Below are 27108 nucleotides of genomic sequence, written 5' to 3' on the forward strand. Positions count from 1 at the left end.
AAAGCATGCTGTGCATGGCTACTGCAGCAACTGGCTCTCAGACCTCTCATGGTCTTATGACTTTAAGGAGAATGGAGACATGCAGCTGGGACCTGTCTGGAAAGATAAGTGTTTGGCTTGATGAGTCTCAGTAGCGGAAGAAGGTCAGTATGAACCTGTTAGTCATCCAAAGCACGCAAACATCTGCATGACTGTATTGATTGACTTGGTCCTGGTGTGACCCAAGACATGACTTCCGTGCTGTCCCCTATTTGGGGCAGCCTGACCCCAATTTCTCTGCGTTCACTGCTTGCCAGGGAGGTAACCTAGGCTGTTGTGTTGCTCTGATACTTGTATGTGGGGAGATGGGACATGCCTACCAGGGCATAGGTGGCACCTACAGGGGTTCCTCCACCCTTGCCGTTCCTCCTGGGTCCCAGCTGATTGAACAGGCAGGAGGCACAGGCAAGCAACAACCTGGGTCCCATGGGTCACAGCAGCGCGGGTGCAGCCAACAAGTCCTTGAGCCCAGTGACAAGGAGGAAAAAATGTGTTGTAATAAATCTTCGACCTGGTCTTAATAGCTTTGGGCTACAGGCATGTAGATTAAATTTCAGCCCCATATTTCACTGAAGTCATATGGTGGCATGTCAAGACACTATAACTGAGCAGCCCTTGGATGGTGTGCTGGACATCTGGCAGGTGGACTAACTAAGGCAATGAAATAAAGCATAACAACATGTAGGCTGAAGAACGGGAGAATTTCTTAGTGGTGAGATCAGGGCTGTAAAACAGCATCTTGGGGAACTGATGGAAGCTTCTCTGTGATTGGGTTATTTAAAAAATGATTGGACAAATGCTAGATGGTGTGTATTAGCCTAGTGGTGTGAAAATCGTGGCAATTTTGTCAGAAAAAAGGATGACAGAGGGGCATGCTGTTCTATTTTCAGCAACTTTACTCTGAATGTTATTTACTTTTCTTTGGAGAGTTAGTCTGGGTCATTATTTTTTTGCTTGGGAAGGGGAGGCTTCTTTAGCTGTTAATTCTATGCAAAAACAGACATCTTCATTCTGAAGTTTTAGTTTGTGCACTTCCTCATGGATGCAAGATGGACTAGAGGAAGGTCACTTGCACCTTGTAAGGATGATCCCCCGCAGCACAGGTTTAGAGATATTCTGTGCTGGTTGTACAAAAAGATACCTCTCTGCAGTCATCAGTCTAGGAGGAAGAGGAGAGGAAGGGCCCAGACGAGATATCCATCCACTGGTGCTCAGTGCAAGTGTGGGTATCACCTTGCTGGATGCTGCTCTGCAGCACTGTCCTCTTGGGCTGCCCAGTTTATTCCATACATGGCTGTACTGGAAAGCTGCAGGACAGCAGCAGGGCTGTTTTCTGCAGTCATGCACAGCGGACAAGGGAAGCAACAGCCTAGCGGTTAAGATTTCCCAGCTTTGTTCCCCTGCAAAGGCAGGTAGGCCTTTCCTACCTGCTCCTGTTTCTCAGTCTCGGCACGGCTTCTCCCAGCCTGCTGTGGTGTCTCCACCTGATATCAGCTCAGCCAGGAGGAGAAGCCAGCAGCAAACTTCTGGTCAGTGAGCAAAGGCAGCATTTACTCTAGCGCTGGAAATGATGGGTCTTTCTTTCCAACAGTAGCTTCCTTTGGTCTACAGCTTGTTCTCAGCTCTCCTCTGTGTGATGGCAGCAAGCCCCTATGTTTCTGGACACCCTGCTGCAATAGCTGGTTCTACCAAGCCCAGCAGCAGCGCTGTGCCCTCTATGGGCTGCGGGGACCATTCCCTGGCCCTATGTGCCTGCTTGTACCTTACAGCAGTAGTGGCACACAAGACCTCTAGGGTGGCAGCTGGTCAGGATCAAGTGGAAAGGGGCCTAGACCACAGAGCCTGCTGCAGCACGTGCATGGAGTGCAGTTTTGGACATCTTTTTTTGAGAAATACCTTTTCTTCCATGTTAATCCAGAGATATTATCCCTGGCCCTTCTGTTCCCCATAGACTGCCTGTGGAGCCATGACAGAATGGAGGAAGATGCCCCTCACCACAAGAAGCGTGTCTGGGGATGTGTTGGGGGGAGCTCAGTCCTCACTATAAAATGACAAGCTTGTAATAAATATTCAACTTATTTAGAATTGCAAATACCGGGGAGAGGAAACCAGTAAACAAAAGAGGCCACAATCAGCATCCTGGCTGAAAATCAGGAATGCTGAACTGCAGTGATGGATACAGGAGGAATAGGAGGTGATGAGTGGTGAGCAAGGCCTGTGCACTAGCAATTAAAGGAAATTCAGGTCTCAGAAAGCAAAAACTCAAAAGGAAGCTGCTTAAGTTAGTCTCTTCTTAATGAGAGACAAATACACTAGAAAATATTGCCTGCTAACAGTATTCATAAGCTGCTCCCAAGATGTTTTGATTAAACCGCTGTTGTCTTTCTAGTGTACTAATGGTTTTTAATCTCTCTTGATGCCTCGGGGCGAAGGGGTCTACTGATTCACAGCAGCTTGGTAAGCTGAAACTTGTCCCTGGTGAATGCATCTCTCATACCAGAATCATGGCTTTTAATTTTTAAAAATGTGAGTTTTTAGCAAAGGGAGAACCCTTAGCATGTGAGCAGGGTGTCACTGCTGTGATGCCACGTGCCTGAATATGAAGGGAGCTCCTCTGAGAGAGGGAGAGAGAGAGAGACGCACTTCTCCTCCTTGGAGTATACTGAATTACAATGCTGGCACTATTTCACTGCTGGAAAAAAACACCTAATTGCACCTTCCTGTCTGGCTAATGTAGTGAGAAGCAGCAGGGTGCTGTGTCTCCTGCTGCTGCCGTGCCAACCTGCCAGAAGTGGGCATAGACACAGAGGGGCTGCACAAGGCAGCTGACAAAGGAAGGTCAAGCCTTATCTTGGGCAGGGAGGTTTCACACCTCTTCTACAGCCATAGGGAGTGATGCTGGGGTGGTGGGTAATCCTGTGAGACCACCACCTCTTCTCTTGTATGAGGTCTGTCCTACGTGGAGAGGGTTCATTGTGCTCACCAAAGCATTGAGGGCAGAGGCACTGTGTGGGGAAGTGTGGGATAGCACTACAGCTGTTCAGCACAAAGCCTTTCAGCACAAAGCTGTTCAGCACAAAGCCTGCTGAAGCCTCACCTTTATGCTTCCCTTCTTATTAGCAGTTATGGGATGGATCCAAGGCTTCTCATGTCTCAGAAGTTTGACTTCATCTTCCCTGTGAGCATCATCTGGTTGTGCCACCCAGCTAGTTCTGACTGTTGCAGTTTTTAGTTAGGCGATGAGGTGTGAGAGGGCTAATTTTTAGTGTTCATTGGCCCTCATGACACACAAGACTGCTGGGAGATGAGGGCAGTAAGTTGGGCTTCTTTCTCAAGGAATCACTCTCCTTGAGCTGGGAAAGCAATCCCTTTCATGTCACAGAATCACAGAATCACAGAATCACAGAATCACAGAATCACAGAATCACAGAATCACAGAATAACCAGGTTGGAAGAGACCCACCGGATTATCAAGTCCAACCATTCATGTCCTAAAGCCATGCTCTGTGCTTATACCAAATTCAAAGCACATCTACGTATCTCCTAACGGGCAGTTCCTTTTTTGTGCTCAGCCTCTGACAGGGGTGTCCCTCACTTTCACAGCCCGCTCTGTCCCCCTCATTTTGCATTCAGCTTGCCTGGCCACCCTCCCTGCTGCATTGCTCCACTGACAGTGGGCAGCTAGGTCTCACGACCAGCCCTGACCCCTCTTTCCCAACTAATCCCATAGCCACCTCACCATTCCCCTTCCATGCAACTTTCTGTCTCCTCAGTTTCTTCCCCCAGCCTCACATTTGTGGCTTTTACAGAAAAATAGCCAAGCTGGGCTGGGGAGGGAGGAAAGGCTTTTCTGACAGCAGGTATGAGGGGAAAGCACTGCCTGCTAGCTCTGCCTGGCAGGGGCTTGCAGAGCACACAGCGTGGGCTTGCCTCCTGCCTCCTGTCTGGGTTGGGCACCAGGGAGCATGCCTGATGAGAGCAGACAGTTCCTTCATCCTCTGGGTACAGTAGTTGCTTGTTGCTTGTGGAGAACGAAAACATATTAAAGTACGAAACTGCTGCACTAGTCATTTTCCAATTCCCCACTTGGAGAACTGGCTTCCCTGGAAAATAGGTCACTTACATAAAAAGCACCTTATTATCACACCACAGCGGTGAAGGAAAGAGATGGCTCGAGAGACACTTTCATTTCGAGCCCCTGTTCCTGGGTACTTAGATATTTCTGGAAAATTGACCCTTTGGGCTGCAATTTCTCACGCTCCTTTTCAGCCCGTAAGGTGAATTTCGGGACCTCATTCCCTCCACTGAGCTAGATGAAGCTAGGGAAGAAAATGTGTTACATCTTAACCCTTGGGAAGGCGGTGCATCCAAACTCACTACTTTCCATGGGCTTTGAGGTGAGCCCATTATGCCTGATTTTTTTATCAAATGTAGGGGGACTCCCAGAGACAAGTAGACTTGTGTCCTCCCACATCCTCCTGCAGTAACCCCTTGCCTCTTAGCCTCCCCAGATATTCACTTGGTTTTCTCCTCTAACTTGAATTTGCCTTTAGCCTTCCCCAGAGTGGGAAGTAGTCAGTGAAGGACAACTGGAGGAATAGGGATGGGGAGAAGAGTTCATGCTCATCAAGAGCCTGGGGGCACTTGCTATGCAGAAGGGGGCAAAGGGACCATAGGGACATGCCCTTATGAGGAAGGAAGAAGGTATCCAGTTTTCAGTAAAGGCACCATTGCTGTGAGAGGGGAAATGGATGGATGAAGAGAAAGGAGTAACTTGCTGAGGGTGTGTGTCCTTGGCCTTGGGAGTCAGGTCTTCCTCAGAGGGAAAGGGAAGGTTTCTGGTGAACAGCTTTGGCCCTGCTCACTTCAAAGCAATGACATCAGCAAAATGCTTAGCTGTCCTCTGAAAGAAAGAAGCTCAGACTTTGAGGAATAGGCTGACTGAAAGACTCCAAAAGGTAATACTCACTTCCTTAGTCCTGGGCTTGGTGCTACGTTCTGGCTCCATTTCAGCTGGAAGATTCAAGTACTGTAAAGCTGACAAGAGAAAGCACAGAGGGTTTCCTCAGCCTCTCCATTTTAATGTTGCCGAATCCAGCCTTGGCCAGCATCTGTTTCCCCTGACTATGCTGTTCAGGCTGCGGAGGGAGGCACCTTCCTGCCAGACTTGTACTTAGCTAGGCAGGCAGAAAGGGGCCAGGGTGTAAGGGAGCCCCCAGAAGAGCAGGACAAGGAGAAGTAAGTGGGAGGAGCAGTGGGATGGAGGAGAAGGAGAGGATGCAATAAAGTAGGTAGATGGGATAAGTGTAACAGCACAGTGAGAAGCCTGTGGAGAGACTTGGAAGTCGGGGAGGGCAAATGGAGAATAGGCCAACCAAAAAGCAGGTTGCCAGCCTCCCACCCTTACCAGCACAGCTGCCCCATCTCAAGGAGGAGCTTGCTGCCCTAGCAGGCCATGGACTGCATGGCTGCCATGCGGTGGGAGACATTCCTGCCACCAGCACTGTTGCGAGAGGGAGCAGAGGGCCTAGTGTCTTGGCACAGAGGAAGTGCTTCGGAAAAATATTAGCAATTACCTCCACAGCAGCGGCAGCCAGTGAGCAGGAGTAATTTACATAGTACGAGCTGGGAGATAGATGGCTCTTTAAACCAGATCTGTCATTCCCAGCTCTCTCCTCATCTCTGATGCTTTGATGTTCTTCTTTGAAGAGCTCTCCTCACTTGCTATTCCTCACTCCCTTGGTGCCGCTCCAGCTCTCCAAATGCCTTCTTCTGTCTTTCTGACTGTCTGCCTTTACTGCTGCCCTGGTACGCCTGCATTTCAGGAGGAAGGACGGACACAGAGCAAGTGACAGCTGGCACCTTGAAAGTCAGTGCTGGCAGGGGGCTGTGGGGAGGGAAAGCCAGCTTTGTCAGGCACCAAGGCATTTGTTCAGCAGGAGACCTAATGTGCCGCCAAGGAGGACAATGTGGAACAATAACAGCAATAACACTAAGCAGCTTTCACTCACTGCATTGGCATCTGTTGGGGGATCCAGGTGTTCAACCCGAAAGTATAAAAAGATGGAGGTGGGGGGAGTTCCTGGTTCTCCACCCCTTTAAGGGCACTATGAGCTTCTCCGTATTTCACTACCTATGGTATCTCTCACTCCACGTGTGTCCCTGCTAGGTTCAAGTCCCTGGAAAGGGATGGAAAAGAAGAATAGACTTATGTGAGAAAAACGTTCTTGGGTGGTTGAAATTTTAGGAGGGCTGGGCACTCGGCGCAACAGGCCAGCGGCTTTTCTGAGTAGCAGAGGACATCAAGAAGTCTGCCACAGTAAAAAGGAACAGATCAGAGGACCCTGACTGTGAATGAGGCATAGGGGAATGGAGAAGTTTTAAGTCTAGGGACAGTTTTATAAACGTCAGACTAGGTGCTAAGCATGACATGGGAGACCATGGAACTGGAGAGGATAAGCCTGTGCTGAAACTGAGGCCTTGTCTATACACCATAGTTTTACCAGACACTAAGGTGTTGCTACTCAGGTGTTACCTTGCTGCAACTTCCTACCCTGAGCTTTCACATCCCAGGGTACCAGTGACTGAGGATCTGGGTTTCTTCACTTTAGAAGAAATCCTTTTATAAGTGGTGTAACCTAGACCAAAAAAAAGGCACTTTAACATCAGAATTGGTGTCTATTCAGGTTCCTCTTGAGGAATAAAAGTTGAAAGAGGTAACAGCAGTGCTTTGGTTTCACCACTTACGTTGGTGAAGGGATAAAGGGGCTTCAGTATTACTCTTTTCACATAAAGGAGATCCCCTGTGTTTGAACTTCATAGCCCAATGGTGTATTACATCTCAGGATCACCTAATGGGTAAAGCTGGTGAGCAAATAATGGTCACAGAAGCGTGGACACGTACAAATGTCCTGCTGCTGGGTATCTCACTTGTAAGACATTTTGAAAGGTTTGTGCTACTGAAATAAAAATTGTTGCAATATATGCCCTATACACACAGAAATCCTAGTTCTGTCTGCTACTTTTAGAGGTACTTAGGTCTATGTTGTCTTTGAATGCTACACTTGAGTTTGGACTTAAGGTCCCAGGGCCAAGAGGTGTGAAGCAAATGTTTTCACTGCAGGGACTAGGTAAGAGTTTCTATTCCTGGTGCTGATCACACAGTGCCAATCCAGCCCAAGTATCCACCTGCCTGGGACAGGCCGTGCCTCCTTGCATCCCTGTTATGAGCCTCAGACTGTTCTGGCATCACAGCAAACATTTCCAAAAGTGAGCTCTATCTTTCTATGGCCGCTTTGGAGTGTGCTAAAGAGCTGAGGGTTTTTTTAGTTCCTGAAGGACTAAACAGAGAGACATTTGGCAGATCTCAAAAAATCATAGAATCATAGAATCATAGAATAACCAGGTTGGAAGAGACCCACTGGATCATCGAGTCCAACCATTCCTATCAATCACTAAACCATGCCCCTTAGCACCTCGTCCACCCATGCCTTAAACACCTCCAGGGAAGATAACTCAACCACCTCCCTGGGCAGCCTCTTCCAGTGCCCAATGACCCTTTCTGTGAAGAATTTTTTCCTAATGTCCAGCCTAAATCTCCCCTGGTGGAGCTTGAGGCCATTCCCTCTTGTCCTGTCCCTCGTCACTTGAGAGAAGAGGCCAGCACCCTCCCCTCTACAACCTCCTTTCAGGTAGTTATAGAAAGCAATGAGGTCTCCCCTCAGCCTCCTCTTCTCCAGGCTAAACAACCCCAGCTCTCTGAGCTGTTCCTCATAAGGCCTGTTCTCCAGCCCCTTCACCAGCTTCGTTGCTCTTCTCTGGACTCGCTCCAGAGCCTCAACATCCTTCTTGTGGTGAGGGGCCCAGAAATAAACACAATATTTGAGGAGCGGTCTCACCAGTGCCGAGTACAGAGGGAGAATAACCTCCCTGGACCTGCTGGTCACGCCGTTTCTGATACAAGCCAAGATGCCATTGGCCTTCTTGGCCACCTGGGCACACTGCTGGCTCATGTTCAGTCGCTGTCAACCAACACCCCCAGGTCTTTCTCCTCCAGGCAGCTTTCTAGATAGACTTCTCCTAGTCTGTAGCACTGCACAGGGTTGTTGTGTCCCAAGTGCAGGACTCGGCACTTGGCCTTGTTAAACCTCATGCCATTGGACTCAGCCCAGCAGTCTAGCCTGTTCAGATCCCTTTGCAGAGCCTCCCTACCCTCCAGCAGATCAACACTTCCAGCCAGCTTAGTGTCGTCCGCAAACTTGCTAAGGGTGCACTCAATGCCTTCATCCAAATGCCTTCATCATTGTGTCTTATGTAGATGAATTGCCCTGAACTGTCTTTGGAAACACTGGGCAGCACCAGGAAATGTTGTGGTGAGCAACCTGTAGTCTATAAGCAAGGATCTTAGCCCTATGCAGGTTACTTAGGAACACAGATTCCTCTCATTGAATAGAGTCAGGTGGAGGCAGTCTGTGTCTCCTCTCCCTCCCCAGCCACACTCACAAGTAGGATTTTTGTTTATGCTCTCTGATGTAAGCAGCTTGATAGGCTGCAGTACACCCCTCAGTTCACCTTGGAGGGTCAAACCCCCAGCTGCACTCTGGATGCTCTGGCTGTATTTCCTGCTGTTAGCCATGCTGCAGGGAGCCATCACTATTTCTTAGACATAGGTTTTCGTAGCCTGTTGGCTAAGCTGTGCTTGCAAATGTAACAGAAGGGCTGTTTCCCCTTCCGAATCTTTCTTCTGGCACAAAAAGTGCTGCTTGGCCACACGTGGTTAGGCACAGTACAGCCAGTCACCATAGAAGTCAGACACCACGATGTTTTGTGGGGATGGGTGAGAAGCACAGACACTAACAATCAGCAGGCTTTGAGCTCTTCAGGTTTTCTTTTTAGTTTCTAAATGAGGACTATTGCATGAAGAGGGGGTGGCAGTTGTTCAGCTGTGTGGCTGTCATCATTAGCACAAAAATCTTCCATGCTCAGAGACTGCTTTAATCAAAAAACATGTCAAGCCTCACCTACGGGTTAGAGGCTCTCCCTCTGTTGCTGGCACTGCAAATTAACTCCAGCCTAGTACCCAGGGTAACCTGCTCTCCAGCAGTACAGGTATCCACGTGGCAGAGCAGCCAGTAGCAGGGGAAGTGGCCTTTGGTTTGTCTCTCACAAGCTGGTAGCCTCAGGAGCTTGATTTTCTCTGCTGTGGTGCTGGGGTACGGTGAAGGCAGAACCTGGCCTTGTGGTTTTGCCCTGGAAAACAAAGGAAAGCAGCAGCGTTGCTAAGGCAGCATCTTGTATTCTTACTGTGATGCCTTGGGGCCAAATCTATGTGCAGGTATGTATTAAGGGCAATGAGCCCTGAGGGGCTCGTGGCAGTATGTCCAACAAGCTTGGGGCACTGCGAGGGAGATAGAGCACCGCTTCATCCTTGCTTTTCTTATGTTTTTGCTGTGGGTTGCAGAAGACAGGGCAGTTGTGCACTTGGTGGGAAATGAAACTCCACGTCCAGGACTGCTGATGCCACCTGTGAAGCAGAAGGCCAGTCCCTTCCTCACGTGTGCCCAATGCTTTGTGTACCCTCAGTCACTCGAGCTGAGGTTAAGGGAGATGGCTTGCTATAAACAGGTTGGTTAAGGAAAAGGGATAATCCTTCCTCTTGTGAGTATTAGTGAATAAACAAGCTGTGAGCACTGCCAAGTAAATCTACAATTTTTAGAAAAATGAGCACTCAGACATTGTCACTTCACTTTAATCTCCCCTTGCCTTTAGTGATTATTTTCTCCTTGGCCATAGCAGACTATCTGACTAGCAATAAGTACAGCTTACTCCACTGTTCTGTCTCAACGTTAACTGTTAATGATGTAAAGCTGTATTAAGCCTGAGCTACTCTGATCATTTCGGTCAAAACATCACTTGAATATCGTGGAACAGATTTCTCTGTAACAAGCTGTTGGTCAGTGGATTCATGCCTGCTTTGACTTGCCATTTTTGTCTTGAAAAGAATTTTTTGAGCTGAAAACTGTAGCTGTATATGTGTTGCAGGAACAGAAAATGCCTGAGACACACACTGACCTTCACTACACAGAGTGTTTTCACAAAGCTTACCTAAGTCTTTAGAGGTCATCCTGCATTTTCAGTAAGGATAGAGGGCCAGGACCCCAGCTGGCATAAATCAATGCAGCCTGTCTGAGAAGGGCTGAATTCCTCAGCTGAGAATTTGCTCAATAGATTTTGATAGAGGTCTGTAAAATCAGAAGCAGCACAGAGAGGGCAAGTAAGGGACATTCATTCCCTAGCCGTTGCCCTACAAGAATACAGGGGTAGGAGCTGAAGCTAGCATGATGGATGGTCATAACAACAAGGTTCCTAATACAAGGTGGCATTAATCTGGGGAACTCCTTGCCACAGTATGCTATGGGTTTATGTTTACGTGGTCCAAGAAGCATTTTGACAAACTTGCAGGAAAAAAACCCTCCTAACGGCTATTAAAAACAAGAAATAAGTGCTTTATTGCTCAGAAAGCCCCCGAGCTGCAGGCTGGGAGAAACCACAGAGAGATTCAGTAAAAGGAGGATCTTGGGCTAGCTAGAGCACAGAAAAGGAGGTTAGTAAAACAGTATGGGCCTTTTAGCATGTGGCAGAAGGTGATGTAGTAGGAGACTAACCTTCCTGCTCTTCCAAATTTTAGGATGATTTTAAGGGGGCAATGGCACTACACAACTAAAGCAGCCAGAAATTTCTCTCCCACTCCTTGAGATGGATTGCTCAGGCAAAGACCAGCTGTGTTATCAGGGGCTGGTCTATTGCTATGTACCTGAGAGCATCCCTGGCCACGACAAAGATTTCTTGCAGGCTTGCTGAGAAGGAGATGAGGTTCAGGCCATCCAGACTCCCCTACATCCTTCTGGGAGAGGACAGCAGGAAACGGTGTTGACACAACAGTGGAGGAGAGAGGAAGAAGGCAGCAATGAGTGCAATGGCAAGGCAGACTTCTCATAAGCAGGGATTGCAAGGGGGAATGAGCCACAGACCTAACTGTGATCTGGCTCTCCTCCTCAGAGAGATGTAGAGAAATATTAGCACCCAGAGGGTCAGAAAGCAGCTGCCTCATCAGGAAGGGCTGTGCGCAAGGACAGGCTCTGCACTTATTGTCACCCTGTCATGAACTACCCAGAAATGAAGATTATCCTGGGGTGAAAGAAAAGTGAGAAAACAGAGGTGTTCTCCCTTCCTGAGCCATTCTGACCACCATATGGTGGTGAGACTTGTCACCATAATTAATTCCTGTTTGACATTGCTCTGGCAGTGTCCTCATGTCTGCAGGAGCAGAGCTGTCTTCTTAGCAGCTGTAAGGAGGTGGAGTAAGAAATAAGTGGCAGGGAGATTTCCTTCGGTTTTGCTGGCTAGCTGAGCTTGCATGAGAGGCAGAAAAGACTCTTCGATCTCTGGCCTTGCAGACTTTCTGAGGGACAGCGACTCCCTTTTGCCCCACTGTGACTCCACCCCTGGATTACACCAAGACTGCTGAAGCTGAGACTTTCACGTGAAGCAATTTGTGCATTGCAACAAGTGAAAGTAAGCCAAAGCAGAGCACCTATCTCATGCAAACATGACTTTAGTGTCCAGCAGCCGTTTAACACTCTCCATTAAACAGCTCTACGTGCAATTAAAATAATCTGAAATTAGGTTTTAAACTGATGGACCTTAGGGTTACGGCTCCAGAGGGACTAGTAAATGCATATGATTTCCTCCCTTGCCTTCTTTTGTGTCACCCTATAAAGGAGTGTTCGGCTTTCTGATAGTTTAACTCTTCTGTTTCTATTATAGCACAATCCGTGGCAGGGGAGCTGAAATTAGATTATCTTTAAGGTCCCTTCCAACCCAAGCTGTTCTATGATTCTATGATAACTGTCAACCTCTATCTCTGGATTTCCAGTTACTGCCGTAATCCTTGCTCCTTGTGTTGTGTAGTACGGGGTGAGGGGACAGAGAGGCACATGTGACTAAAGGCATTTCTGCTGGGATTTCCATCCCAGCCCTCTGGTGTCTCCAGGCAGCATGTTCTGTGATTGTGTGTGGATTTGGGGCTGGTTTCAGCTGTGAGAATTTCTGATAGAGCTGCTATAGGCCTGGAAATCCTGAGCGCACCTAACAAACTCGACTTTTCAAGGCACATACGGAGGACCAAGAGTAATCTTGTGATCAGAGAGCCTGGCTTGCTATATGTTGGTTGTCCTGTGGCTATAGCTTCTCCCTACAGCTGGTGCATCTGTCTGTGGTAGCTCCAATGACTTCTGTCATGCTTCAGGTGTTAAGGGATATTATGGGGCTCTGAGTCTATTCAAAGTAATACTGCTTATGTTCCTGTATGTTGCCAACAGCAAAGTCTTGCCTTGGCTGAGCTACCATTATATAATATTTTTAAGAAAGGATACATGGGATGGATTACTGGTGCTTCTTAAAAACAGCCAGTTCTTCAAAAAGGTCCAGCTTTCTACCTTTTATACAGAGGATTTTTATGAATTGATTTAGGGATTTTATTTTCCCTTCGTGTAATTCCTGTTTATTATACAACCTCTCTTTATTGACATAGTGTCTTTAACTCATGCATCATTTATTGTTATCTGAACAGTTACTGGAAAGTGTCCCTGGCTAAGCTCTAAAGAGGAACGGTTGCATCATTAATGGAGGAAAATTCTAACTACTTCCTAAATCAATTAACCTGAAAGGCTAGAAGACACATCCCGGCTGCTCTAAGCACATGCACACACTCACATTTGCACACCGCGGTGGTCTCTGTTGTGGGTAGTGCCGCAATACCCACAGACATGCTCAATACTCCCCCCATGTTCCCAGCCACGCTGATGGTGTGGTGAGCAGCGTTTCCCACTCAGCACGTATGCATTCCCTCCATAGGTCCCTACTGCCGCACGTCCAGTCATAACTCACAGCTCAGCAGATGCACGTTCCCTGCCTGCAGCTGACCCACAGGGAATGTGTGCCAATTTTCTGTCAAGTAGTCCAGCTTCCAGGCTTGAGCCATAAAAATTCATGCTGTTTGACTCTGGAAGTCCTCAAGGTAATGGTCACTTCATGTGCACAAATATCCTTATAATGCCTCTTTATTCCTGCTCACTGCATGGATGAAAAGGTTAACTGCCTGCTGACAGACATCACTGTCATTGAAAGTAAAGGGGAATTTGGTAGAATTCATTATTGCTAATCATTGACATTCATCCCAGGATGAGATAGAGGTGTTGGACTGCAGGGGAGCACACCTGAATGTAGCTCTGCCACTCGGCAAGACATGAGAGCATCCAGAACAGAGCACAGGCAGGGGCCAGATCAGTGCCTCCAAGCTTTAGAAAGAAGTGGGGCAGAATGCAGCATGTCTGTCCCCCAAGACCCCTATACATCCTGCAGGAGTCAGGGAGAACATGGGTCCTGCAGTGGAAGGAACTGAGAAAAGGAAACTTACTGTGGATGAAGAAGCTGCAACAGACAAAATGTCTTGGTAAGTGGGGTGAAGTCAAAGGAAAGATATGAATGGGCACTGAGTGGAAAGGCAACAGAAAGGGCTGAGCAAATAAGGAGGTGGACAAGGAAGTGACAAAATGAAGCCAAGACAATGTGCTCATCTAGAAAGGATGAAGACAAGCAGGAATTACTGGTAGGAGCTAGACTGCACACTCTTCCAGGAGACTGTCAACGCTGTGACTCCAAAGCTGGAACACCTGGGGGCTGATGAATGAAAGGGAGCAAAGAGCTGGTGACAGGAGAAATTCTGCATTCAGGAGGAGGAATGTTGCTAGGAAGGAAGGAAGGAATGAACGAATGAACGGAGTGAGCAAGACTGGGCCAGTGGCAGACAGGGTGTTCAGCAGATGTTTCTTCCATAGAGCATGCCATGCTGATGGGAGAGTGATTAACTGAGATTGAGGCAAGCTGGAGATTAGTGTGAGGCCTGTGCAGAAGGGAGTAGAAGCTAGAAGAGGAAACATGGGGCTGCACATCTGTTGGTGTGGAAGTCAAAAGTACGTGGACCAGGGCAGAGCAGAGAGTGGGAGGTGTCAGAGGGCAGCCTCATAAGAAAATTTCCTTATAACTTTGCAGCTCTGCCATTGTACTATAAAAAAGGAGATGTAAACTACAACCTGCATGTAACCTACAGAGGCTGTGCTTTCAGGAGGCAAATCTTTGGGCTACAAGTTAATCCCTGAGAGGGGGTGCCCTGAGACCTTTCCAGGAAACAGGTCTAGGCATTGACTTTGATGGAGTCCTAGCCACACCACAGCAAGTGCATGAGGCTTTGGGAAAGGGAGGGAGCACTGGGACTCTAGCTGGCGCATCCCCTGGCACCTTAGAGACCCTTCAGTTTGAACACCCCCTGGCACACCCACATGCATGTGGCCAGCGAAAAATAACACACTCTGGACTTAGTGTGTTGTGTCCCATCACTGCACAATTGGCCATGGCCAACCCCAAGACCTCTTAGGGGAGTTCCTCTCCTTGCCACCTGCGACAGAAAGAAGGTTCCAAGCCTCACAGTGCAAGCAAAGAGTCTGCAGGCTAAAATAATGAGCAAGCCCTTTTTCCAGGCTTTCACCACTGACTTCTGGCAGGCATGAAAGGAAGCTGAATCACTGTATTATAATTTCAAGCTCCATTAAAGAAACATAGGGTTGGGGATAGTGGAGGAAAGGAGAGGGCAAGGAGGGATGAAGAGAAAATTGAAGAGTGCAGAGTAGCACTTGAACGCGAAAGAAATGTTGCTCATAGGCTCAGAAGGGGGAATTGCAAGCAGAGATGAGATTAAAAGGGAACCCTTGAGACCATCTCTTTAAATACAGCAAGATTCACTTACTCCATGCTGAGCCAGGCTTGTTGAATGCTGGAGGCACTGTCCCCATTGAGGTGTGCCAGCTGATAGAACAGTGGAAATCTCTCTCTCCCCAAATACCAGCAAGTTGCCCTCTTCCACCTATGTTATCTATGAAGTCCCATTGCTAATAAATTTACTGCAGAGTGAACCTAGTAGGGAAGCTTTTCAATTGACTACACTTCAGCACTGGGCATTTTAAATGATCTTTTATCCAGGGGCATACAGTCACATCAGGCTTGGTATCATATGCCTGGGAGAGAAGCATGGGGTATCTGGGTGAAGCTTCTCTTGTGCAGTGAGGCTGTACTCACCTGCTGGTCCTACAGGTGGAGACCTACAGGTGAAAAAGGAAAAAGCAAAGAGTCTGTGAGCACTGCCCTTGGCAGATGGCCATGGAAAAAGTTATCTGTTCTCAGAGCCAAGGGACAGTGTGCATAGGGCAGCTATGATGCAGAAAGAAACAAGACGTCCAACAACACTAGCCAGACCCTGACCACTCCAGTCTGCTCAAGGGCAACTGCAGAATGTTCACATGGTAAATAATGGTCTGCCCATGACCTGGAACCAATCTGGAAAGTCTTTGTCAGGCTGAGCCCCTTGTTTCCCATAGGTATAATTTTGGCAGGTTTTTTTAATAGCTTGCATGGGTTGGCCAGGCCCAGCAATTGGATGGGGTGCAGACACTGAATTGCTTCTTGCCGCAGTTGTCCCACAGGAGCTTCTTTCTTCTGCTCTGTACCCAGCTGAGGTCCTGTCCACTGTGAGGAGTAGTGGTGCTGCTGAATAAACAAAGGCTGTAGTGGTGTACAACTGGAGAAACATCTCAAGTGAGACCTGGGCACCAGAGATGCTCTTGTGAATGCCTGAAGCACAGTGGTGTTCAGGGCCTGATGTCCTAGTCAGAATACTGTGTATAATGACATTCACGTTACAGCAGATCTCCTCACCCCCTAATTTCAGCTCTTTTCCCTACATCTCACACTTGGAATTTTTATGACCTGACAATTGAAAGAGACTGAATTCCTTGGGACAGTGACTGGTTTCCATTTACTCTGACAAATGCTAATGGGCTTGAATAAATAGCAAAAAGTGGTCATAATGTAGCAGGGCAATCATTACTGCATTTCTTAAGCTGTTGCCTGGCACTGCTATATGCCATTAGGTATCCGACGCATTCTGCCTTAGGAGCTTCTGGGTCTTTGGGGTGTTTGCTTTGTGAAAATGAGAACAACTGCTAAGTTCTTTTGGCTTTGTTTTTTGTTGTACAGCCCACACAGAGGCTCAGGAGGCTTGGCAGCAGCCAAGGCAGATCACGCCCTCTCCACACTGTTCTCCTTCCCCACAGCCATGCTGAGAGCCAAGTATTTTGACCAGCAGCCCAGAGGCTGACCTGCAAGGGAAGAGCTGTTCCCCACCAACTGTGCCCACCACCTTCCTTCTGAGGTGCTGGGGTGGAGATGTGCTGCCAATCCAAACATAAATGTGGCTCCTCTTTGGACTTGGGGGTCCTGGAAGACTTGATGATATGTCTCCTTGGATTCTGGACTGACTTTAACCCTGGGAGGTGATGAGAGAACAGACAGGATCCTTCATTAATCAGAAATAAAAACACTCCTGCTTGGCCTCTAAGCCCTTCTTAAGGCTGGTGGGTCTCAGGAGGTGTCATGTTCAGAAGTGGGAACATCAAGGCAATAGGAAAGACTAAAATCCACTGGGCTAGAGATTATTTTGTATTCACAGCAGTGCTTTTCCAAGGTAGTTTAAGCACACACTTGGTTTCCAGCTGCAAGTCTCCAGGTATATATTCCCTGCACCCAGGAAAACTGCATCCTAATCCTAACAAAGGCCCCAAGGCACTATTGTAATGCAAATAATGATAAATAACAGTAATAATAAAACTCCACCAGCTCCCTAGCAATCCCAAACGAGCCATAGCAAGTTTGATATCATCTGGGTTATGTAAAAGAGTGTGAGCATTAAGACTGGAGCTGCCAGGGAGGTGACCAATTAGCTGTGTAGCTGCCTCCAGTGGGCAGCAAATCTGGGACCGAAGTGCCTTCAGGCACAGGACTCACAGTATTGGCTCCAGGGTTGCTCTGCACGGGCAGGGTCATAATTCAGCCCAGCACTAGGGAGAATACACAGATGCCCCTGTGCTGACACAGCCGAGGGGAGCCTGGGAAAGCAAGGGAGATAACGTGCCTCCCAGTGACTGCACATGGGCAGGGGCACACAATGTAATTAAGCAACCTGTGATGAATCGCCTGTCAAAGAGTGGTAGTGCACCCCGATGCCATTTAAACCGACTTCAGATTCAAATCTTCTATTCCTTTTTTTTTTTTTTTTGACAGCCAGCTATTCACAAGGGCTCTGGCAGTGGTGGCTGGGAGGGTGTAGGAGAGCAGAGGGCGTCTCCCAGTCCCAGATCCTGATCCTATGGTCTTCAGTCCTTTATTCTGAGCTGTTAAGTATAAGGAGGTAGGTGTTTTTATTTGGTAGCATTTTTGTTTTCTACTTATCTCCATTGCTTTTAGCAGTTGCTCTAGCTTGGTTGTCAAGTATGAAGTAATAAGAAATTATGCTCCAGAGTCTGATTGTCCCTCACAGGAGTCCCTCTCCTTGAGAGAAGAGTAGATTAAAAGAAATTAACATACTGAGATTTTGTCCTTTGGCCACTGAAACCTGCTGTTACAGCTCCAGGCAAGTTCAGCCTTCTTCCACCTATGCAGTGTAAAGTAGCAGAAGACCATTGATGGGAGCAGGCAGGTATAGGCAATTATTAATAATCAGGCTTCTCCTTCTCACTTGCAGTGTGTTACAGCCCCACTTAAAAGAACATGCAAATGGGCATACTGGGATGCACTGAATCATTTTCCTTCTCTAGCTGTGGTATGCTGCCAGGGACTAGTGGGAAATGCTTGGGGAAGGAGCATAAGGAGAGGGTAAACGCAGACAGATGTGTCCTCAGGTAAACCTTCCCACCTTCAGGTTCAAAGGCTTCCTGAGCAAATGGACATACCCAGACCCTCTACTGGAAGAGCTACAAACAGGTCCATCCTCCATGCATTTGTCTAATGCCTTTGAGCCTATTCATGTTTCAGAACTTGAATCTGGATTATTTCTGCAAGGCACCATAAAATCAAAAGCTGAGATACTGTTTTCTGCCACAGAGTGACTACACAGTAAATGGAAGAGGTAAGAGAGGACTTCAGGCAGAGAAGGAAGAAGCACAATAAGGCAAGTGGACTCTGCTGGTCAGTGTGATGTGCGGTAGCCTCAGTGCAGCAGCAACCTGGGGCTTGTGAAGTATTTTTCAGTACTCAGGTGTGCTATAATAGGGACTTAGAGGAGGATGCAGCTTTTCAGATATTTATAGTAAGTCTTCTCCAGTGTGAGGGACAACAAGGCAAAAAGCACCAGTGAGTATGTCTGAAAATATGACACATTAGCTTATGGAGGTAGGAGTTGGCATCTTTCTCTGGTGAAAGAGATAAGACGTAGGAGCAGAGGAGGTGTAGATTCCTTCTTATTTCAGATACCCGGGGGAGAGGGTTTTGGAAACAGTGGGGATGTGAGCGTCTTTCCACTCTGGAAAAGAATCAAGTTCTTTGAGGAGTGGGTAGGAGAGAACTAGAAAACCAAACTGCATCTCCTTCCACCACCACCACCCAAAACCATCACACCAAAGCCTCCCAGCAAAAGGAAGTGGGCTTCTGCTGTGTTTCATTATGCGTGATTAAACAGGAACCTCTATGTCTGAAATCAGGATGAGGTGTGAAACTCATTTAAGTAACTGGCCAAGGAGGTATCTTGCTGATGGACTCAAGCAGCCAAACCATGTGGCCGAAGTGCTGGGGTGATACGGCAGCAGCTTCAAGCTGGATGGCTGGGAAGTCAGGGAGAGGTGCGAGCTAGGATGCCCCTGCTGAGACTCAGCTGGCACTCATTACAAGCAGAGAGAACATGTGCCCGAGGGGCTGCTCTGACTCACCCCTAGCTGCTCAGCTGTGGCTCCTTTTGTGGTCTTCTCTTGCTCCCAGGCTGGGGATTGCAGTCTAGGGACCTGCCCAGCAGTACCATCAGAAACCATAATGTAATGTGATGGGTAAAACGTATCTCAGCCATCTTCCCACTGAAATGGAGAAAACACACGAAGACACAAACAAAATATAGAGAGAGATCTGCTGTTACTAAGACATCTGGAAACAAGGTCCACCAGGTGCATACCTTTGCACCAAGTGAGATAATCAAGAGCAGGAGGGCTGGGTCTATTAGAGACAACAGGCTGAAGGCTTTTAAGTCTCTTCTTTGACTGTATTTCCTCCCTAAGGGCATCCTCGCTTACCAGGCTTATCTCTACCACAGGGTGAGGTGTAGCTGTATGCCTTTAGGACAAAGGTGAAGAGAAAACTGTCAGCAGTCAGGACAGTTCAGTGTGGTTGCCCAAAGACTGCCTGGGCACTCACAGTACGCTTGCAGCAGAGACCTTGGGTCGCTTCTTTTCCTATGGCCTCTGTTTCCTCAAAGTATTATTTAATTACCCCCAGAGGCTAAAGTCTCTCCATGTACAAATAGGTCAGCCTTGTGAGGAATGTAAGTACTCAAAATGCAACCTCTATAACATCGTCTCCAGAATTTTTGTTCTCTTATTCACGCTAGACAAGCAATTCAGGCCCCCAAGAAGTGTCCCCCTGTTCCCAGATCTCTGCATTGCCCACAGTCCTCTTTTTTTACTCTCTAGTGAACAGCATTTTTGGCTCCCAGTGGCCCAGTGCAACTTGAGGTGATCTCAGGTGCTCAGGTACATGTTTGTCCCTAGGAAGCCATCAGCCCTTGTGAGGGTCCTCGGAGTTGTGGGGAGCTCTGGGATGCCCACCTCACCCAGCAGAGCTCCTGTGCTCTGTGCTGAATGCAGAGAGGAGGAAGCAGTCTCGAAGTCGTGGGGCTCTTGTCACATGCTGAAGCTAAAATGCCTAGAAGGACAACTTAGCTTTTCTTTATCTTCTTTTTTTCTTTTCCTTTGCTGCACTTCAAATAATTTGATGTTGAATATTTAAGACTGTTTTGTTGCCTTCAGTTCACCTCATCCGACCTTACAATCTTCAGGATAATAGCAGATGATGATGAGGATGATAATATTCTGCTGTTTTACAGTGCCACTTTCCGAGGCTCCACGAGCCCTTTAGCAACGGTTACTTGTTAAGGCCTGCAAGCCATCTAAAGTAGGTTAATTTATTACTCCTGCTCTGTGTATGGTAAGAAGTTGTGACTTGTTCAAGTGAGCTGGAAGGAGAGGCAGAACTTGTGGGCCTGAACCACAGGACATGCTTCCTCCCCAGGGCAGGAAAAAGAATCTGCACTCTCTCAGCACTTAGCACGGCTTGTATAGCCCAAGAAAGGGCTCTGCTGGGAGTAATGGACCTGAATACATGCAGGAGGTTAGGATAAGCAGAGAGGAAGGAAGGTCCCCAAGGAGCTGAACAAAAAGCTATGTATTGTAGATCAGAGACTCCCAGACTTTATCAACCAAAGATCTGTGTTGATTGCTGTGAAAAGGATGGTGTATATAGATTAGAGGTGAGGATGCTGAGTAGGAGGCTGGATGAGCTACCCGGGATCCCATGTTGGGAACCAAAATCCTCCAACCCTTAAATAAATGAGGTCTTCCTGTCACTGGCCCAGCCACCCCTCCAGGACTGCTGGTTCTTCTTGGCTCTAGGGCTACAAACCCTCAGCCTCGAGATCCCCGCCCCTGCACTGGATGAGAGGCAGGGGTTGCACGTCTGGCGATGAGAGTAGACCCTTGGCTGCAAGCAACCCGAAGGGAACAGCAAGGCTGCAGGGAGAAGGCAGGTCACTCATATTTTCTCTGGAATGCTGAAGGCAAGAGGCAATACATAAAGGAAGAGAAGAGCAGCAAAAGCAGTCTGTTTATGCCCCAGCTGCGTGGCAATGATGCTTGTGCTGTGGCATCAGAGGCTGCTGCCTACCAGCCTGCTGCTGGAGATGGGGGTGCCGCCAGCTGGGTGGCTCTCCTGGGGGCTGCATACTTGTTTTCCTTCTCTGTGACATTACCTAATGTGAGGGAGAAAATGTTTGTACAGTAGCAGTATCAGTCCTTGGGGCAAGGAGGGAAAGGAAGGAGGCGGCGGATAATTTGAGGCTCTTTATTAGACCAATAAATCATTTGTAATGCGCTAGCTTTCATGCTGGTCCCTTATTGCTCGTGTCAGCCACAGTATGTTTGTTACAAGGCAACTGAAGCTAGCAGAGCATGCGCTGGCTCCCCTAAATTAAGATGGGCAGAGCCAAGATGCACAGGGCACCAAAGCACTGATGCCAGAGGCAGGACCAGGGCTCACCATGCTGGGGCATGGAGGAGAAGACAGCTTATCCTTCACAGGTCTTGGGAACAAACTCAGTGCGTCTGGTGACATGCACTTGGCCTCGCATGAAACATGTTGTAGCAGCCCTGGTCCCCCAGGATCACAGAATCACTAGGTTGGAAAAGACCCACTGGATCATCAAGTCCAACCATTCCTATCAATCACTAAACCATGCCCCCCAGCACCTCATCCACCCATCTTTTAAACACCTTCTGGGAAGGGGCCTCAACCACCTCCCTGGGTGGATGAAGGTGAAGCATCAGAAGCTAGTGCTAACTGAGGGACGAAGTAGTGGCTGTGGGCATCTGAAGGCAGTGGCGTTGGGCATGTTACCTAGCCTCACCAAATTACTTGCAAGCATAGATAGCTAGAATGACATAGGAGTAATATACTCTAATGCCCCTGAGCTTTGACTGGTGGTGAGCAGAGGGCAATACAGATTTTCCTGGTGACACTCCATTACAAAAATATCCTATTCCTGTCATATTTGTATTTTTGTGTTGTGGTGGAGCTTAGCCCCTGAGGCTCATTAAGCAAAAATCTCTTGGGTTTCTTGGGTACTCCAAGAGCCAGTGTGGTTGCTGAGGTGGAATGTCACCCAGTCAGGAAGGAAGGATTGTGCACTCGCCTAGTCACAAGTGGGTGATTTTTCAAACGTTTTGGGGTTTTTTTTGTGGACATTCCTTGTTTGCCATATTTCACAGTTGTGTCTCATTCCCTTTCAAATAATCAAATTCTGCGAAACAAATCTTTTCTGTAGCCTGCCTATACTTCCAAGTGCTTCAGAGGGCATCAGTTGGCTTACTGTTTTGTCAAACTATTTCCCTCCTCCTCCTCCTTGTCCTTTCCTCCTTTCCTCCTCCACATTTGATTGATAGTTTATCTCTGGAGCTAGGCAAACACAACAGAGGAGACAGATAAACTCTCTTTCCAGGTGAGTTCACACCAAGGTGGGCTTTCAGGGCATCTGAACAAACATGCTTCTCCATTAAGCAACCAAATGTTTTTGAAAAGGAGACCGCTGAATTGGCCAAGCACGTACTCCTGCCAGTGTGCTGGGATTTGAAACCCATCCCAAAAAAGCTGAGCAGCTTCAAAGGAATCTAATGACGAGAGATAAATACAAAAATCCTAACAAATACCATTCACTGTTATGAAATACATGTTTGGGGTGGGAGGGAATTGCACGGCACGCCTGTTTTTGTGGGATCTGATTTAACTGTAAGGTCATTAATATGTTCTTTGCATCTTTGTGGACTGTTTGATGGAAGCAGTAGCTAAAAGCAAATTGTAGGGTGACAGGGTGAGTCTTGCTGGTGAGAATTAGCAGTGTCAGGAGAGAAATATCACACACCTAACTGAATTATGCATTATGCTGCAAAATCCCTGATGTCGACACACAAATGCTATTCCCGTTGTTTTGCTTGTGATGATCTGCAGCAAAAGAATTCAAATCACATCCACACAACACTTGTCCTGCTGTAAGTAAGTCTCTCTTATCCAGGCCACTGGTATGGACAAAATCTATACAGAATGCTAGGTGCTTTAGGAAGAGGTCAAAAAAGTATGCTGAAAACAGTTTTGTATGTTCAACAATAAAAAATGTTGTCACTTTAGCATGTACTCACTGTTGCACCTTCTCCTTTTTCTCCTGGGCACTATTGGCTAGATGTTATCCCAGACCGTGGAAGAAGTAATCAAAGAAGTCCATACCCAGGTGATGAAAGTGATTTGAAGCACACACCTCCACGGAACGACTTTCCTCTCTACAAACAAAATACAAAGGTGGGAAGCAGAGCCAAGCAAAAAGTCACCCTCAATACAAAGAAGCAGTGGGATCAGCAACACGCCCTCTCCACACGGCAGAACTAAGAAGATTGTGAAAATATATGTAATAAATGGTAATAAAATTATTATTTTATTGAACACAAGATTATTAAAATTCCCTTCTATTAGATCTTGCTGGTATGTTTGCAGAAGAGCAGATAACAAAGATAGCAAACAGAATCTCCTTTTATTTTCTGCTTGTTGTCTTTGCCCCCAGAAGACATAAGTCTGTTAATATTCAAGTTCCCAGTTTGAGATGCTGTGAGCGTTCATATGTTTAATCTGTCCTGGGTGCTTTCAGAAAGACTTGCACTAAAGTGAGGATGTGAGTTGCACAGAATTGTCTTGCCCCCACCTTACCTTTCAACAAACAAGGCTGGGTGAAAACCTGAATTTTTTTTCCTATCCGGTGACCAAATTAAAAATTTGAAGAAAAGTGGGTATGTGAGGTTTAAAATAACATTTTGTTTTCATTCTTTGGATGTCTTTCTTTCAGAACAGAAATTCATCTTGAAACAACACCACTTCAAGATGTTTGGGAAAAAAATAAACAAATTAGAACATGTTTTACCAGTGAAGTGCTGCATTAGAAGAGTTTCTGCAAAATGACATTTTATTCCCCTCCCTCCCCTCCACCCCCAAGTGGAATAATCTATCTGCCTAAGGAATGTAGCCCATCCCAGCTTATGAAGGTCCTTAAAGTACTGTGTTATGGAAAACAAAACATGCGTATGATTAGATCAAGAGTGAGACCTCAGCCCCCTGTGCCACTACTGCTGCCTGCCTCCCAGCACCTGAGGTGAGGGCACAGGGAAGCCAGGACTTGGCAGGGAGCTGGGAGAACATGTGGCAACCTTTCCCTTTGGGGATGATGAGTCTGCCACAGGGCTGCCTTCCTTGTGGGACTGTTCGGGACCTGCCTCAGTGGTGGCCCTGCTCTCCACAGGGAGGACAGCTGCCAGGAGGGTGCACAAGGTGGCCCCTGGCAGGGGGCTAGGGTGTAGACAAGGTGGGAGAGTGGGGAAGGCGAGAGAAAAGAGAACTGCGGGTCTGAAGATGAAACTAAACAAAAAGAACAGGGAAAGTGGAAAAGATGCCTTCTTGTACCCATCCTGAGGTGCTAGGGAAGCCGAGCTAACAGAAGACAGGAGAGTGTGTGTGTCATCCTGTGGAGTTTGGGTACCTTTTTTATTTTAGCACTGCCACACAGACAACTTAAAATGAGCCTTCTGTCAGGAGGAAAGAGTTAAAACAATTTTGAGACTTGAAGGATTCCCAGTCTTAAACTGTAGCCGTAGAAGACCAGCAGAAGATGATTATAAAGAGCGAGAGAAACATGCAAGAAGGAGCTGATGGAGGATCAGGTCACAGAATAATAATGACAACTCCTCCCAGGGCGAAAAACTGGGAGATAATCCCTCAACCAAAGAGTATGGAAATTGCCCAGTGCCTTTGCTCAGATAGATAGCACCGTCAGTCTCCTTTCTACCCTGAAGGTGTGAGCATTAGCTGTTGGGGTGACAGTGGAGTTGGGAGAAGCCCCTTTGCAGCTGCCCTCACGGGGCTTGGTGCAGGAACAGAAGTGGAGTCACTTGCTCCCCTGGCATCAGGCAGCAGCTCCCTGCAGTGCAGGCAGCTGTGACTTTGCAGCCTCTCACACATGGACGTGCTCTGTGGCTGCTCCATGTCAGAGCCACATCCTCTCATTTCAGCCACTTTGCTGCATGTCAGGTGTGCCGAAGGGCTAGGAGTAATCCAGGTTCACCTTCCAACTTCCTGCCTCAAACACTCTCATCTGTCCTCAGCCACTGCTGCTTCAGTGAGTGCTCTGCCACATCCCTGCTGCTGGGCAGCCCTGGAGCTACCCAAGGAGTTGCACTGACCAGCAGGTTCTCCAAGTGGGCAGTGATGAACTGAGGTCATGCTTCAGGTCTGTGTTCATCAGCAGAAGGTCTATCTCTAGGTCTGATTTCTGCTGTTGAAAGCTAAAGGGTTATATGGAGGTTCATACGACCCAGTAAGAGAAACTTGTCAGGCTTCTCTTAGGATCTGAACTGTCTTTCCTGTACCTTTCAGATGCAGCATTAAGAAATCTATTATGGAAAGCTTGGAAGATGGCTCTGACAGAGGCAAATCTGCAGGTAGCCATCTCCCGTAGCCACAGTAAGGTGGAATCACTTTCCATTTCCCCAGGATTTGACAGGTTTGTGACTTTGGTAGCACTAGGGAAGTGAAGGAAAGCCAGTAGGCCTGTGCTTGTAGGCAAAGGAAGAACAACTAGAGCTGAGTTTTATGCAGTTCAAGGATGAAGAAGAAAGGATGATGGGAATGAACTGCCCTCCGCTGCAGACTGGCGTGTTCATACATGCTATTCCCTCTCCAAACTGAAGGATACTTAACCTCATTGTTTTCTCATCAAGAGAGACAAACCCAAAGGGAGTGTGGCTTTCTGGGATGCAAAATATGGATTGTGCTGGTAGACCCGTCATGCTGACCATGGAAGCTCCTGAGATCTGCCTAGTCAGGGCCAGGAAGAGGGCAGGCACTCTAGGAAGATGTGCCTTATCCCTGCATCGTACACCAGGAACAGCATGGGATTTGTGCTCTAGTGCTGGAGCCTCCAAGGTCTGGAGCTTTCAAAGAAGCTTAGAGTAGCAGGCATTTGCCCCTGTGTTGTCCACTAGATACTAGGGCTGACAGAACATGTCAAAATCATGGGCCAATCCCCTGGATTTTTAACTCCATTGCTTCTTGTTAGGAGCATTTTTTTCTAGTGACGCTACATCAGTCATGCTGTATCCAGAAAGGCATGTAATGTGGGTGAGTCAGGGTCATGGTAAATGGTGGAAGGGGCAGCATGGATATGTTTGGAAAAAGCTGGAAAGATCAGAATTGTGGATATAGCTGGGATGCTTTGATCCAAGTGCTTAGTGGAACAGCCCTCAAGGGCTGTCCCACAAAACAGCACAGAGTACGGATGCATATTGAGAACCTTTTCCAGCAATCCCTTTGTGGAGAGGCTAAAACCATAAAATACTTCCCTATGACTGTGATCTTGCAGCAAGGATTTGCTGTACACCACTTCCCTTTTGCAATGTGTTTTTTTTGTCTTCACAAAAGGCTTCCTTGGCAAAAGGGAGCTGCCAGCTGGCCAGATCTGGGCAAGAGGCTAACGGAAGAATTCAACTCTATGCAGTTGCACCAGCAAAATTGTGTATTCAAAGAAAAGTCATAGTTTTGACTCTGGTTTTTCAACATGGTTTATTACTCTAGGACCACTGCCAATATAATTTTTTTTTTAGCTGAAATGAGAAAGAATCCTAGCATGTTCAAGTCATACACTTTGAAAGCATTCCCTCATCCTGGCTGGTACCACTGCTGATTCCCCTCTCTTTGTTCTTTGTTGTCCAACTGGTCATCATCTTCTCAGCATTGCTTTCCTTTCACCCCAAGCATGGAGAGAAAGAGTGACTTACTCATTTCATTGATTTCTTATTTTTAAATTACAAAAGTGTTTTAATTCCTGATGGCTTTAATAACAACCCTGCCTCCTTTCCTCTTTCCTTTTTAAAACCTCCTCTAAACCTTGAGGATGGAACTGGTTGACAGGATTCCTTTAGTTATCCTCGCTCCCAACGCTCATGTCTTCCATAGTGCCTTCAAGGGACACCGCTATGAAAGGTGCTATACATACAAGCAGGACATCCAAATTGAAGCAGAGAGAAAAAACAAAATGTCAAAATATCCACCTTTAAAGAAATTAATAACAAATACAACCAGGCTCATTTTGTACACCCCATTAGTCAGTAGTGCTCAGATACCATGGTGATGAGCCTCCTATAAATATTTCCACAGCAGCAAAGCTGTCTTAAAGGGACCACACAGCAGCTCATGTGCACGTGGACAGAATGCTTCTCCAGAGGCACCTCTTGTCCTCTACAGACTGCATGGCTGGTACCTGAGCCACACACCCAA

General features: G+C 47.4%; 1 long non-coding RNA gene across 2 annotated transcripts in view; it reads left to right on the forward strand.

The window, feature by feature from the left end:
- Positions 1-23676, forward strand: part of LOC138727388 (uncharacterized) — a 46838-nt gene extending 23162 nt beyond the window's left edge. For both annotated transcript variants that reach the window (XR_011338550.1, XR_011338551.1), the window contains exons 3-4: positions 22976-23207; positions 23630-23676. This is a non-coding gene — a long non-coding RNA (uncharacterized lncRNA). The remainder of the gene's footprint in view (positions 1-22975; positions 23208-23629) is intronic.
- Positions 23677-27108: the final 3432 nt, after the last annotated feature.

Source organism: Phaenicophaeus curvirostris, chromosome 1 (assembly GCF_032191515.1).
Source record: "Phaenicophaeus curvirostris isolate KB17595 chromosome 1, BPBGC_Pcur_1.0, whole genome shotgun sequence".
In the NCBI taxonomy this organism is placed as follows: domain Eukaryota; kingdom Metazoa; phylum Chordata; class Aves; order Cuculiformes; family Cuculidae; genus Phaenicophaeus; species Phaenicophaeus curvirostris.